The sequence below is a fragment of the Puma concolor genome, chromosome F2 (assembly GCF_028749965.1).
Source record: "Puma concolor isolate L17-30 chromosome F2, mPumCon1.1.hap2, whole genome shotgun sequence".
In the NCBI taxonomy this organism is placed as follows: domain Eukaryota; kingdom Metazoa; phylum Chordata; class Mammalia; order Carnivora; family Felidae; genus Puma; species Puma concolor.
Window position 1 is genome coordinate 28821432 of NC_141684.1, and position 16903 is coordinate 28838334.

The following is a 16903-nucleotide window of genomic DNA, read 5'->3' on the forward strand; positions in this document are numbered from 1 at the left end:
TACGGGGGGCTTAGCATTGACCCTCAATTCTTCCAAGCCTCTAAAAGCCACCTTATCAGTGAGTTTGTCTCATCCCCTGTAGTCTGGGCAAGAGATTTAAATGCCTGGTCCAGAGCAAGTACCACCAAATAAATGAATTCCTGCTGGTTCTATTTTATATTCCAGCTCCTTGACAAATCACCCTGGAAATCCAATCCCAGGCATAATACTCTGGCTCCTGCCAGTACATTATAGCTAAGTCTTATAATGCCTCCAGTATATAGTTTCTCCCTTATCAGGCCCACCAGCTGGGATTTGCTGGGATTTAACTTTAACTAGTCTGGAAGCCAGGAAAGTAACTAGGAACAGTTCCTGAGGGGGACACTTATCATCTTACATTTGGCCTCTACAGAGTCTTCTAGCAAAGGGTGGACTATTTTTCAAGCTATGAGGATTCTAGAGAATTTGCAGAGCAAACCTCTTTCAGAGTATCAACCCAAATATCAAATGCTTCAGAGGCCAGAGTCCCAATGCAGAACACTGAACTTAGCGTAACAGACCTGTCTTAGATGATGAGCCTTCAAAAGTCTCTGCAGCTCTGTGACTATCAAATCTGCATTTTTGTTATACATCTGTCTTTGATCTACTCAGAAAATGTAACTCTTTTGTAAGCTACCAAGGAGATCCCCTGGTTCCCACACTTCACTCTTACCAGCTCTCAGTTTCTCGTTACCCCTTGGCAGGATGGCAATCCAGTGCTGCCATCATTGTAAACATCCCCCACATTTCTTTCAAATGTCTGAATCCTCACGTTTTTATGAGAGCACTGCCCTGTAGTGGAATGTCTTACCAGGTAAGACATTTAGCAGGTGGCATCTTCTTTGCTCACTACGTGCTTAGTGACTTAGTCCCACATCTTCATCCTACCACCTGTTTCTTATTTTTATTTTTTAATTAATTAAATTTATTTTATTTTTTATTTTTGGAGAGAGGGAGAAAGCCAGCAAGGGAGAGGAGCCGGGAAGAGGGGCAGAGGGAAAGAATCTAAAAGCAGGCTCCATGCTCAGCATGGAGACTGATGTGGGGCTCGATCCCACGACCCCAGGATCATGACCTGAACCAAAATCAAGAGTCGAAAGCTCAAGCAACAGAGCCACCCAGGTGCCCCCTCCCCACCATCTGTTTTCTTAAACTGCATTCATAACCACTTGTGTTATGTTAGGTTCACTGAAAACCATATATCAATATGAAATATATACATGCAAGAGATTTTTGTGGGGAAGGAGATGTCAGACCATGACTCCTGTGAAAAAAGGTAGGGAAGAAGGACAGGGTGGGAGGAGTCATTGATAGCAACAGTTTGAAGAAAGATGGAGTCCAGCAGATGGGGAGTTCTTGATCCAAAAACATATACGAGGAGCCCAGTGTCTCTTCAGAATGATTTTGCTGTAGTACCTTCCCCATGCTCAGTCATCGGCTGAGAGCAGCTCACAAGAAGTATGGCCTCAGCACAAAGGCAGTGTTGGATCCATTGGGACAGCAGATGAAGCTATCAGTCAATTCTGCTCCCTATAGCCGAAGACCTGAGCAGCAAATTTTCATGACCACCACAACTGTAATTCTACTCTACCACAGTCTATGAAAAGTTTAGGATTCCTAATTTAAAAAATATAAATAAGTATGTTTAATCAAATCTTTATTTTAAGAAAGGTCTCTAGGTCATTAGACTTTTAAAGCACAACTTCCTATCTCTCCTTAACAACAGAATTTCTGTGTTTCACGGCAGTAATTTTTCTCTCCTCTGAACACATTTTATCACAATTATATTTTGAATTATGGAAGTTAACCATAGCTTAACTATAAGATTAGTGGACACTTATTGTACATGTTAGGAGTCAGGACATGTTATTAGAAAACCAAAAAGTTTTCTAAAACAAAAAGGTAATTTGTTATCCTGATTTTCTAATAATGGTAGAAGTCCGCAAGACCCACTGAGGGCTTTCTTTCTGTTGATCCTCCACTGAACCCAGATCAGTGTTCATCACTGAGCACTAATCGATTGCCTTATTGAATTCATGTATTGAATTGAAATCTCTATTTGAATTTTTGAATGGATATGTTACTAGATTTTTCTACATTCCCACTTCTTTTCAGTTTCAGGTGCAGCTGATACTATATACTTAGATGGCAGTGGAAGCACTATTTGTAACAGCTGTTGTTTTTCCTATTAATGCTTTTTAAATTGGCTTCTGTTTCTAGATTGACAACCTCCATTGCAGCTCAGGTTGTTGGGGATTTGAATATAAAAGTCACTCTGGTGTACAATTAGCATACTATACTACCTCTGGGACGAAGGTATATTTCTGATAAACTCTTATTTTCTGCTAAACTTAAAATGAACTCATGTCATGGGAAACACAGCCATTGAGGATTTTTGTTTTGTCAGAGATCTTACAACCTTAACAGTCCTTTGTAACCTTAATGCTCACTTACTCATAATTGAAAAGGCTGCTTTATTTAACATCCAGTGACCAGAAACATAAAGGGAAACTATATCTTTTTGGTTGACCCTTGGAGCTATTCCACACGCAGAAAGCACTACTGGTGCCCGCCCGGGGCCCTTTGCCCATTCTTCAGCCGCTGTGAGTGCTGTCTGCTCATGGTTTCCAGCTGTTGCCTTCTCTGGAAACTTGTCCTCAACACATGGAAGCAGACTCACCCCAAGAGTTACACCCTGCCTCCCCACTTCCTGCCCCCGTGGGAAATCCACAAACAGTGACTGATGCAGGGGTGCAAACTTCTAGTCTCCTTTCCTCAATGCAGGACAACCTTTGCAATGCAATTCATGCCCCAGCCTTTCCTCAATAAATCACTTGCCATCTCAGACTGCATCTAGGGAACGAGACCTAACAACACATAATATGATAATTTTAATAATTCCACGAGCTTTAAATTTGATTCACACTTTCTTTTAAATAACATGGTAAATTTACCAGCAATATAGTTCTGGAAAAAAAAAATCAGATTGTGGAAAACTTAGAGGGAAGAAATGCAAACCATTGCAGGTAAATTCACTTGCAGGCCTTGGCCAATGTGCTGCTGCACTTTTATAGCTTAAACAACAACAACATCAACAATGCATCAAATATAAACATCTCCATTTCCCTCTACATGTGAAGGAAAGATTTGGATAAAGACCCACACAACTTGCTATAGAAGCCATCTTGTTTTCAATACAAACAATTTTGTGTATGGATCACCGAGTAGTGAAAGGAAGACACCAATCATTGGAAAAACACATTGTTTCAACAAAAGTGGAAAAATGGAAGTAAACTTCTCTTACAAAATGAAGTTGCAACAAGAATAAGAGACAATCATTAAAAGCTCCAACTTATCGGGGCACCTGGGTGGCTCAGTCAGTTAAGTGGCCAACTTTGGCTCAGGTCATGATCTCACAGGTCCTGAGTTTGAGCCCCACAACAGGCTCTGTGCTAATGGCAGGCAGCCTGTTTCAGATTCTGTGTCTCCCTCTCTCTCTGCCCCTCCCCTGCTGGTGTGCTCGCGCTCTCTCTCTCTCTCTCTCTCTCTCTCTCTCTCTCTCTCAAGAATAAATAAACATTAAAAAAATGTTTTTTAAAAAGCTCCAACTCCTCAAAAAGATATGGGAGACACTCAAACTAGTAAATAATGAAAACAGAGTATTCTGAAATCAGGAAAGATTTTTTGATGAAAAGCATGGTTGCTAATTCTACATCTAAATCGAGACCACCTCGGTCCAATCATAAGAAATGTATTAATCATGTCTTTTTATTTCCTTTTTTTGATGTTTTGATATTTAAAGGTTTTACTAACCCTAGAGGGTCCCCCTTCCAGGGCTGGTCAATTCCTAGAGATAAATAAAGGACTCCCCTTCTAGTGTACCTTTCATATGAAAACCAACTAACCCAGAGCTCATATCCCCATCACCTCCTCTATCAGGCTCTCATACCCTAGACCACTGTCCACTTGCCCAGTCATCCCAGGGCCAGGTACCAGATAACTGGAGACAGGCCCTATGCCCCAGAGTCCACTGAAATTATTCAAAAGAGCCCATCCTGAGCCTGCTTCTCCTGCATCCCGTTCCTTTCCACAGGAACCACAATAATTTCTCTTGCCCATGTTTCTTCCCACCCCACCTCTTAGACTTGCTTCCCCTGCTTCCTGACCAACTGGTGCTTCCTGCATCGTGTAGCCAGCACTCCCTGGCATGCCACACATTCTATTTCCAGGAATCTAATAATAAACCTCTTCCTTCATAGCAGTCATTTCCATGTCTGCATATCTTACCACACCTGATTAAAACAAAACCCCGGCGACACGTAAAACAAGAAAACATCAGAAAAATCCCAATCGAAGGACATTCTGCAAGATACGGGTCTACAAAGTACTCTTCAAAATTGTCAAGGTCACAAAAGACAAGTAAAAACCACCAAACTGTCACAGATTTGAGGTGCCTAGAGAGGCATAACAACTAAATGTAATGCAGTATCATGAATTGAACCTTGGAACAGAAAAAGAATATTAGTTTAAAAACTGGAGAAATTAAAATTATGTCTATACCTAGTTAATAGTATTTTCCCAATGTTAACTTCTTAATGTTTATAAATGTACTATGGCTATGTAAGCTGTTAACATCAGTGGAAACTCAGTGAAGGCTGTACAGGAACTCTCTGTTACTATCTTTGCAACACTTCTATAATCTAAAATTATTTCAAAATGAAAAGACCAAAATAAAAAAGCTAAAATTAAAAACAAAAACTAAATTAAGTCAAAGAACATCTTGGATGCAGTAGAAAATGAAATTACTGACAGAAGAAGCCAGAATGATTCACTCGGAGGTCAAAAGAGAAGTATGCAATATTAAAATATGCAAAAAGTAAAAAGACAAAAAACAGAATAAAAAAAGATAAATTCATAATATTAATTACAAAAGGAGAGGTATGACAGAAAAAATAGAAATTATAACAGAGGAGATACTTGAATTTCAAGTAATGCATGTAAGTAATTACCAAGGAAAATTAATGAAAACAAACACATTTGAGAACAATTTTAATTCCAAGATCAAGGAAAATCTTTGCATCCAGGAAAAACATGACAGAACAAAAGTCAAACTGACCTCAGATTTCCAAACTACAGCATTAAATGCTAATGACCAAAGATTTTGAATAGAAACGTTCATGGACAATGAATTCCACCACACCAAAGACAGCTATAATAGGTGTTAATAATTATATATACATATATTATATATACCTAATGCACTCAATATATATAGCATATGTATAATATTTTGTATACATAATGTACTCAAAATAGAATTTTTATGTAATCAATATATAATATTAGTATTAATAAATTAATTTTTCATACCAAGTCTTTGAAATGTGTATTTTATACTCACAGTACAACTCAGTTCAGATAGCCACATTTCAAATGCTTAATAACCACACGTGACTAGTGGTCACCATGTTAGCACACAGACCACAACATAAGAAACTATCATGGTGACTTGAGAGTAGAAAGACACTTCTTTTCTTTATTTTTTAAAAATATTTTTATTCTTTATTTATTTTTGAGAGAGAGACAGAGAGACAGAGTACAAGTGGGGAGGAACAGAGAGAGAGGGAGACACAGAATCCGAAGCAGGCTCCAGGCTCTGAGCTGTCAGCACAGAGCCCAATGTGGGGCTGGAACTCACAAACTGAAAGTTCATGACCTGAGCCGAAGTCAGACGCTTAACCCACTGAGCCACCCTGGTGCTCTGTAGAAAGACACTTCTTAAACAGACTCCAAAATAACTAATCACGATAGAAAGATACATAAAAACTAAGGAGGGCACTTGTGGTGAGCACTGGGTGTTGCATGTAAGTGATGAATCACCAAATTCTATTCCTGAAACCATTATCACACTGTAAGTTAACTAACTAAAATTTACATTTTTTTTTATAAATGAGAAAAACAATAATAAAAGAATAAAGATACAAAAATTACATTTAAATTATTTTTTTCATCAAAATTAACCATAAGAGAGTTAAAAGATAAGCCATGGAGTGGGAGAAGGTATGTGAAACACAGTCAAGTGTTCCCCAGCCTATATAAAGAATACACAAATCAGTAATAAAAACAAATGAAAAAGTATAATCTCTCAATACAAAAGAAAAAATCAAGACTATAATTTAATTATAATTAAAGACTATAATTAAATTTAATTTAAAAGGACTATATTAGTCTACTAGAGCTGCCATTAACAAAACACTATAGACTGTATGGACTAAGAAACAGAAATTTATTTTCTCACAATTCTAGAGGCTGGGAAGTTTAAGATCAAAGTGTTGGCCAATTCTATTCCTGGTAGGGGTCTCTTTCTGGCTTGCTGACAGTTGCCCTCTCATGGTGGAGAAAATGAGAATGAAAGAGGGAAAGAAGGAAAAAGAACATGCATCAGTTCGAGCTAATTAACATATCATCTCCTCACATAGCTCGCTTTTTGTCTTTTCTTATAAGAACACTGATCCTATTGGAACAAGGTCCTTTATGACCTCATCTAACCTTGATTACTTCCATAAAGGACCTGCATTCTCCAAATACAGTCACAATGGGAGTTGGAGCTTGAACAGGTGATTTGGGGTAGGGCATAATTTGGTCCATAGCATTCTGACCCTGGCCCTTCAAAATTCGTGTCATTCTCACACGCAAATACATTCATTCCCTCCCACCAGCCTCAAAATTCTTAACTGCTTTCCACATCAACTCTAAATTTTTTTTTAACGTTTATTTATTTTTGAGACAGAGAGAGACAGAGCATGAACGGGGGAGGGTCAGAGAGAGAGGGAGACACAGAATCTGAAACAGGCTCCAGGCTCTGAGCTGTCAGCACAGAGCCCAACGTGGGGCTTGAACTCACAGACCATGAGATCGTGACCTGAGCCGAAGTCGGATGCTTAACTGACTGAGCCATCCAGGTGCCCCTCAGCATCAACTCTAAAGTATGATCGCTCTTATCTAAATATCATTTAAATCAGATATAGGTGAGACTCACTGAATAATTTCTCTTAAGGCAATATTCCTCTCTACTATGAGCCTGTGAAACCACACAAGTTATGTGTTTCCAAAATACCATGGTGAGACAGGCATGGGATAGACATGCCCATTCCAAAAGGGAGAGATAAGAACAAAGAAAGGGGTGGCAGGTCCCAAACAATTCCAGAACCCAGTTAATTCCATTAGAACAGAATGGGGCCCTGAAGGTAAGCTGTGGACAGAGGCTTGTTTGTGACTCACAGAACAAAATGACTCCTTGGTTATGATTCAAAAAACAAGGAAATCAATGCAGAATTATATCAGAAGCACATTATGGGTCAGAACGTTGCAGATTACATGCATTGCCCTCATGGAAGAAGATGAAGATGCTTACAAGAAACAATTCTGTCAATATATAAAGAACAGTGCAGCTCCAAATGTAAGAGAGGAAATGTATCAGAAAGCTCAGGCTGCTATACAAGAGAATCCAGTCTATGAAAAGAAGCCTAAGAAAGATGTTAAGAAGGGAAAGTGGAATCATCTCAAAATGCTTCTTGCCGAGAAGAAAGACTGAGTAGCTCAGAAGACCAACTTCCTCCGAGCTCCGGAGTGGGCCTCTAAAAGCTAAAAAACTAAGCTGCAATTTTCTTTGAAGATTTTTTCAGGTAAAGACAATAAATTTATTGAGCAAGTAGCTTTAAAAGATAAAAAAGCAAATTCCATTAGATCTTAAGACTTAAGAATTGTCCCTCTGGCTCAATGTCCCACCCTCCAGGCTCACCAGTGTGGCAGCATTACCCCCACAGCTCTGTGGGGACAGCAGCATCTCTTGGGCTCAGTGGGGCACCTTGGCCCAATGTGCGAACCATGTCAGTAGGGCTTTCTGAAACAGGAAACAGCCAGCTCCCTGGGCCTGTGATGAGTGGCAGCTCGGATGACCTCTGTTGGTCATTTGTCCCTTCCCCTGGGGCAGGCACATTCACAGCCAGATAGCTCTATGGTCCGGTCCTGTAGAATCCAAGACATCTGACAGCTTTCCTTCACTCCATCCCGCTTTCTCTCTCCCCTTTAGTTCAAACTGGCAAACTGGCAGAATCTCTGCTGGTATAATTCCATCTCTATTTCTGGCTCCTGCGGAGATGGCTGATTAAGTCCATGAGTCACACCCATGATGTCCTTATCAGATGGGTTTGTCCACACCTTTACAGTTTTCATCACAACAAGCTTCCTCTTTTTTTGCAATATGGAGAGACTCAAGAGAATTTTTCAAATCTTTAAGTTTGGTTCCTTTTTGATCAACAATCCCTTCCTCAATTCATGTTTCTTTTCCTGCTTTTATTATAAGCAGTCAGAAGGACCCAGGCAGTACCTTCAACATTTTGCTTACAAATCGCCTCAGATAAATCTCCAGTTTCATTGTTCACAAGTTCTATCTTCCACAAAACAGTAGAACACATCAGTCAAGTTCTTTGCCACTGTATCAAGGATCGCCTTTCTTCCAGTTTCTAAGCCTGTTTTTCATTTCCATCTGAACTCTCACCAGAATGACCTTTAACATCTATATTTCTACCAACCTTCTGTTCAGGATTATTTATTTATTCTCTAAAAAAGGTAGAGGTTTCCTCTGCAGCTCTCCTCTTTTCTTCCTGAGCTCTCACCAGAACGACCTTTAACATTCATATTTCTACCAACAATCCCTTCACAAAAGCAGGCAATCTCTGCTTTTTTTAGTGTGTACTTCAAAATCCACTTCCACTGTTCCAGTAGCACCCTACTTTTCAGTACCAAAATCTGTATTAGTCAGTTGAACACCACAAATCAGGTAGCTGGACCAAAAGAAACTCATTTTCTCACAGTTCTAGAGGATAGAAGTCCTTGATCAAGGTGCCAGCTGATGCACTTCCTGATGAGACTGTCTCCCTGGCTTGCAAATTGCCACCTTTTTGTTGTGCCTTCACATGGTCTTTCCTTGGTGCATGTGGGCAGGGGGAAGAGAGCCAGAGAACTCTCTTGTCTCTTTTTGTAAGGACACTGATCTTATCAGATCAGGGTCCCCCACTTATGACCTCATTTAACTTTATATCCAGAAAAGCCCTATGTCCAAATATAGTCACACTGGGGACTGAGCCTTCAATATATAGTCTGGAGAAGAACAAACATCCAGTCCATAAGAAGGACACTTCAAAATAGAATATCCAAATGGCAAATATGCATATGAAAACGTAATCAGCATCCTTTATCTTCAGGGTGATATAAATAAAAACACAATGAATATTGCTATATACTTAGCAAAATGGCTAAAATGAAAAGGAAAGAAAATAACAAATTGACAAAGATATGCAGCAACTGAAATTCTCCAGCACTATAAGCAATTGGAATTCTCTTTATAGTATAAATTGTTACAACCTCGTTGAAAAATATTTTAGTATCATCTACCAAAGTTGAATATATTACATAAATCTGACCCAGAAATTCCCGAATCATACATTTAACCAAAAGGTGTAAGAACTATTCATAGCAATATTATTAACAATAGCTTATTGACATGATGACATAAATTCATATAATAGTATACCACAGAGCAATGAAACTGATCAAATTACTTGTTATTAGATCAAGTTTCCAGAAACAGACCCTGAGATAAGAATCCAAGCCCAATTCATTTATTTGGAAGTTGAATTCAGGAAACATTACTAGAGAAGTGCAAAAATGAGACAGGGAAGGGAATGTAGCCAATAAAAGGTACATTGGCCAGAAAGAGCCAGTTACTGTTGTGAGTAGGTAAAGCTTATTTCTCCTGGAGAACTCTAAGAATCGGTAGAAGATACATGCCCCAGAGTTATTCCACCCAAGGAGTGAGAGAGTTTGTTTACACACAAGCTCCTGTCAGTCACTGACTGAGATTTGCAGGAGAGTTAAATCCACAGTAATCTGGACTTCAGGTCCTCAGATGCCAAAGAAAGTGTTCAGGCAGGTAGGACTCTGCCTCCTTCACTACAGCGGTAGGTCTTAGAGAATGTGCATAGAGTAATAATCACAGAGTCTGCCATACTTCTGTCATGCATACCACCACAGATGACTCTCACAAATATTATCATGAGAAATGAAAGCCAGAAACAAAAAAGTATATACTGTATGTTTCCATTGATATACAGTTCAAAACCAGGCAAACTAAAAGTGTTAGAAGTCAGGATGGTGGTCGCATTTGGGGAAGGAGAAAGGGGAGACTGGAAGAGGGCACAGAAAAACTTGGGGATGTTTACAATGTTATGATTCACACTATGGTAATTCATTGAACTATATGCTTATAATTTGTACACATTTCTGTGTGTATGCCATTCTCTGTTTAAAGTTTACACGGTTTTTTTGTTTTGTTTTGTTTTTTAATAGAAGAGGAAATAAGGTCAGTCTTTCAATGCAGGCTGCCCCTATAATGGCAGTCATCTTCAGATGAACATTTGTATCTCAAAATAATGTCTGGAAATGGAGCTCCCAATCAATGCTTCTAGCTTGTTCATCAGAGATAAAACTTATGGGGGAGAAATATGACATCAAATTCCTATCAAATCCAACAACACAAAATATATTTTGTGTTGCAGTGACTGCAGTGACTCCTGCATTGTAAACAAGAACAAGGAAACCATGGGCTCCTTCTTTCCACTTAGGTGACTCCTCTGTACAAATTAATGTGAATTTCTTGTTTATTGAGTATTTTTCATCTTTGAACTATGTGTCTAATTTGTGAGACATGTAAGTTATCAAAGAAAGTAGTAAAGATAAAAAGATAGGTATAGGAAGATTTCTCTCCCAAGGTGCAATCTGCCAATCAAAAGTGCAACTGATTTGCTTAATTTTAAAGCTTTACTTCTTTCTGCAGGACACAATATCAATAAGGAACCTAAACCTCTCACGTTTCTAGCTGAAAGGAAGAATGTGTAGCCTCAATTCGTAGCTATAGAGATTAAGCCATATTTATTACACAATAGACACAGGCACCAGAAGGAGGAAGGTATCATGGAGTCATATACTCCTTAGTCATGTTCAGCATCCAATACCACACAAGCTGTTGCAACCTCTTGCTATGACGGAATCCTCTGATTAATCTGATTTCAGTTTGTCATATAGAGCAAATTCTAACATAATCCTTGTACCTCCTGCCAAAGCTGAACTCATCACCAAATATACTACTACTACTACTACTACTAATAATAATAACGTGGAGTAAAGTCTTAATTTATTGTGAGTCAGAATGCCACAATTCTGGAGAACAAGGCACTGGTACCGCAAATGTCAAGCAACTAATTTCAAATATCCTTCTACATTCTCCCCACAAGTTCAAAAATCAGTTGATCAGCCTGGAGCTGTCATAAATTTCCTGGAAAAAATTAATGGCTACCTTTGCAGTAATAAGATTAAGAAGAAAAATAGCTGACAATTTCTGAGAATTTAGGAAGTGTTAGGCGCGATTCTCAGTATTACACATGAAATAATTCAGTTAATCCTCACAACAACTGTGTAGAATTATCCCCATTTGACAAAAAGGAAATTGTGGAGTAGAGATGCTCAACGACCTATGAAAGGTCAGAATAAGTGACGGAGACAAGGTTCAAACCCAAAAGCCTGGCTCCAGAATCCCTGATCTTGACCATTATACATGCTGTCCTCAACTCTTCATTTGAAGAGTGACACTGAACTCAACCATTATACGTGTTGTCCTTCAACTCTTCATTTGAAGAGTGACATTGAAATCACTCTTATAAGCAAGCTCTGAAAAGAGAAAAATATTGAATATAAATTCATTTCCTATTCCTCTTATTTTGAAAATAAAGCAAAAGGGGTAAACAAAGAGCTAGAGAAAAATGAAAGAGGGCTTCTTATTATCTCATCCTCTGTACAATTTTCACAAAAGTTCTTGCTAGTCACCTCAGGTTTGTATTGAATAATCAACTTTTTCCAAAACCTCTTCCACATACAAGTCTCACTCAATTATGTAAGGTAAGAAAAAAAGTTAGGTAGACATTCTAAACCCTATTTTGCAGATAAGCAATGTATCCATATAAATATATAGACAGAGATATAAGGAATCTAAGATCTCAAATCCACATTGTCTTTAACCACACATCCCTCCATAAAACACCTCTCAGTGATGTGTATGCATAAAGACCAAGGAGAGGTAGAGAAATACTTATTACCTGGGGTTTTGATTCCAAACTCTAATTTAGTTCCCTAATATATTGGCTGGACCACAAAGAAAACTACATTTGCCATAGCAGGAGGTAGACCCACTGCTGGAAACTAAATCAGGCTGAACATCCTTCTTCATCCTGTTACCACTAAATTCACAACCGAATCTTTGATCTTACATTGGATGACAAGGTGTATTAGACTGCCTCCTTACGTTAGTTACCATTGCTCTTATACAGTCCCTGGGACCAACGAAATGTGAACTACCATCTTTCAAGACTTTATTTATATCTCTTTTATAATACCTTCCCAAAATGTGCCAAGATAGAATAATTCAATTAAACTTATCCCAAGGTCATTCTTTTAAGTTGAGAATTCACCTCATGTTCTACTTCCCTGCTAAAAAAAAAAGCTCAACTAACTTCCCCAACCAATCTTAGCAGACAGGGAGATACAATGTGAGCCAGCTGACAGAAAGCCCTAAGTAACTGGATGCCTATGAAACAAAATGTTCTAAACTTTATTCCTTGCTGTAAAATTTAACCATGTAATCTCTTTTGTATGATCAAGCTCAACTTTATTTATATAGAGAATAAAATCTAACTGTGGGCTTTGTCTATAATTTCAAGGTATCTGAAAGAATTACCTTTCATTTCCTCCAATAATATATAGATATAGATATATATCTATCTATATATAGAGAGAGAGATCTCAATAATATATAGATATCTCAATAATAAAAAATCAGTATAAGTTTTCATGTGATGATTTCTGCAAACTCTATATACATCCCAACAACATGTTTAAATAGGTGTTGTTATCCTTATTTTAAATTTTTTTAATTGAGAATCAAAAAGTTCAAATTACTTATAAATGCATACAACTAATCTCACCTCAAATCTATTATTTCCTTTTCATAATGCTGTCTCAATCGAGCAACATAATAATCCCTTTATTTACTCAGTTACTTATCTCTCCTCTATTGAATCAATGAACTGAAAAACATATTCCCAACCACAACGTTATAAATGGAAGAAGGCCAGCCCCTCACCTTTGTGCCATCTAAAACACTCTAGGAAACAACAGGAAACTAGATTTAGCTGTTTTCATAGCAAACATAAAAACTATAATAATATTCTAAATTTTGAAAATGCCCAATAAGAGGATACATGTAGTTTTTTTTTTAATTGGTTCTAATCTGTGATTTCAGATTATTCTTCAACGTTTATTTATTTTTGGGACAGAGAGACAGAGCATGAACGGGGGAGGGGCAGAGAGAGAGGGAGACACAGAATCGGAAACAGGCTCCAGGCTCTGAGCCATCAGCCCAGAGCCTGATGCGGGGCTCGAACTCACGGACCGCAAGATCGTGACCTGGCTGAAGTCGGACACTTAACCGACTGCGCCACCCAGGCGCCCCTCAGATTATTCTTTCAACCAGTATTCTGATGTTTTCCGGTTTCTTAATAATGAACTCTATTTTAATATTAGGAAGTTAATTCATTTTTTAAAATCAGTTTAATTTAGTAAAGAAGCTCATCACAAGTTTCCATTTTAACCTGACTCCATTAATGACTCATTTGGGGTACTGTTTAGGGCTTTTCCATGAAATATCATTTCCTGTGTATTTTATAGGGCCAAAAGTATTTCTCTCAGTGACACCTAGTCATTGAACATTTCACTTCCAGTCTTGATAGATCATCAGTCTTCCAACTTAGAATCTTCCAGCTCTGGACTGATCTTCAATGTCAAACTCTAATGACTTTACGTGGGTGGTTTTCTTCTTTCAACAACAAGGAGTGTATTGTTCTTAGACTTAGTTTTACATATGCTCTCATTCCATCTAAGACTTCTGAGTCAAGCTAAGCATCTGCATTTATTCTCTAGTCACAAAGTGTTTCAAAATATGAAGATGACTCCAATAAGATAGTATCTTTATTCTCTACATAGCTACCAATTTCTGGCTAGGTAGTATAAAGATTCACCCTTCATGGCCTCTAATGCTTTTTGAAAAAAAATAAAGTATCAATATAGAGGAAGCACTTTCTGTCTTTAAAAAGTATTATCTAACTTGTAAATTTTAATGTTCCTTTGGGAATTGAAAAAGAATTGGGGAGTTTCCAAAATCCCACTTAGTTTGAGAAGTAGGCAGTGCAAATCTACTCTCTTAAATGGAGTATTTGGACATGAATTTCCTTAATTGAAGGTCTATATCCAGGACATATTAAGAAGGGACTGAAGTTTGATGACACAATACTATACTCTCCAAGAAGAAACTTCTAATTAGAAATCACCCTACAGGTAAGAGGGGGCTTAATTATTTTGAATCCTGCTCATTTTATGATGTCCCAGGATGCAATTGCTTTTTTTAAATCAGTTCATAAAGTCTCGTTCAGCTTAAATTTGGTTAGACCAGTTTTATTAAAAAAAATTCAAAAGGTGATTTTATACGCATAAAGTTAATTTTAATGCATTCTAAATCTCTCCTAATTCATTCCAAATTTAGCAACAAAAGTAGAGCAATTCTATTTGTGAAGGCTATTTTAAAATGTAGTATAGCATATAGTATCTAAGAATATAAAATTTTAATAAAGAGTCAAAACAACTCTATTGACATTTATGTAGGTCCTGTATAATAAGTATTTTCTAACTAAACAAATAAAATGTATTAGCTCTGAAGAGTTTCTCCCAGTAATTATGAAAGAAATGGAGGAAATTAAACTCCCCAGTTTTAGAGTGGGAGGAATATATTGTTCTTGGAAATTGTCCATCTTCTTCCTGCTGTTCAATTAATTCCCTACTTTCTTTCACTTTTCCTATCTTCTTTTATAATATTCATATTTTCTTCATATAAGTTATCTTGTTCTCTCTTTAGTTCTTGATCTTTCCATAATCTGTATGTTTGGGAAATGTAGACTTAAGCTTCATTAGTGGTTCCAGGTGGAGATTTTGTTGTTACTTAGAGACGCATGGTAGAATGTTATATTTAAAGACAGATGGCAACAATCATATGAACACTCCATGTGGCTGGTTCTCTGTATCCATCAATTTGCAGCTGAGGAGGCTTGTTCAAGCATCTGCAATAATTGGTAGAAGAGAAAATAAAAATGGAGAAGACTAGACATTTTCACTAATTAAAGATGTGGTTTTTATTTGCTCTGACATCGAAATATACTGAATTTGAAAGTTCTTCAGATGGCTGTGGTGTAAAGCACATCTACAGAGAAGCAACTATTTTCCAAATACATATTGCTTATTTCTTCAGAGTAGAAATTTTAACTGGGAGCTATGACCATATACAGCCATCTTAATGCTTTATGGTTCTGGCAAATGCAACTCCCTATCATATAGGATTGCTTCACAGCTTGACTACAAATGTGATAGGTTAAAAACCAATAATATCACTCAGAGACCCTCCCATCTAGCAGTCATCATCTTCATCTTAAAATTTTGCTACTGCTGTTAGATGTATATTTGTACCCCTCAAGACCATGTGCCTTTCAAAAATTCAAGAATCTAATCCAAGCAAACAAACTTCCATTATTTCTGAGACTTACCAAATTTCACTTCATCTTCAGAATTCTGTTCCATCTGTGAAGTCCTAACTACAAGCAAGGCCTCTCCAACAAAGCTTCTGCTCCAGTTACCAGACTCATTCCAAAAACAGGTAGGTTTCAAGAATCACTCACACTGTAAGTTGAGCGATCCTGGATCCTCCAGCCTGGAGTGCAAGAACACATATACTCACACAAAACTGTAAGGACTAATTGTAATTTGTACCAAATGTAATCTGATTGTAATACACTAAGTTTATACACAGACATATAAGCATGCATTTATACACACACACACACACACACACACACACACACACACACACACGTAAGGGGTCAGTTATTGTCAATTATTTCAAAATCCTTTTTAAAAAAGGAAAAAAGCTAACTGTAAACACTGTGGCAGACACATCCAAAGGAAACCCCCAGTAAGTCATTTTAGGATGTATGGTCCACTCCTCACTTGCATAATCCCTTCCCCTTCTGTGTGGGTGGGACCTATGACTAGCTTCCTATCAATAAAATATAGCAAAGGTAATGGATGCCATTCTCCTAACTATGTTACATAATGTGACCAAGTTGATGGATGTCACTCCCATGATAACTCTTAACCAACTGAATTAATTAAGTCTCCAGGTACAATCACAGGTCCAACTGACACTTTGATTTCAATCTGGTTAGACCCTGAACAAAGGACCCAGATAACACATGCCTGAGTCCTCACACAGGAAAACTGTGAAATAATAAATATGGGATGTTTTTATCTCCTAAATGTGTGGTAATTTGTTACATAGCAATAGAAAACTAAAACATATATGTACATAAACTCATTTTGAATTATTTTATGACAACGTTCTTAATTTTAATCTTCTTAATTTAAAGATCTCCCTGCATATCAAACGTGTTTTTAAAACACCCACATCACACACTAAGAATATTTTTGCTGTGAAAGTTTTAGAAAGTATTTTCATAATTTTATGTATTTGAGGACAAATATTCCATCTTTCTTATTATTATTCTATCCTAAGATATAACTGTTGGGTGAAGTTGCAGCCAGACAAGTAATGTGATGTTATGTTTTGTGGATATTTCATTAAGTATTAATTCCTTTTGACTCACAGGGGTTT

The 16903-nt window shown here is 37.5% G+C and overlaps 2 long non-coding RNA genes across 2 annotated transcripts in view; both read right to left on the minus strand.

Annotated features, from left to right (window-relative positions):
• LOC147571891 (uncharacterized) overlaps positions 1–16903 on the minus strand; it is a 207165-nt gene that overhangs the window by 74153 nt on the left and 116109 nt on the right. The gene's annotated exons all lie outside the window — the stretch shown is intronic.
• Positions 14080–15941, minus strand: LOC147571892 (uncharacterized). The gene is made up of 2 exons (XR_015246619.1): positions 15780–15941; positions 14080–15299 (listed from the first exon to the last, which is right to left on the minus strand). It is a non-coding gene; the product is annotated as an uncharacterized LOC147571892 (long non-coding RNA).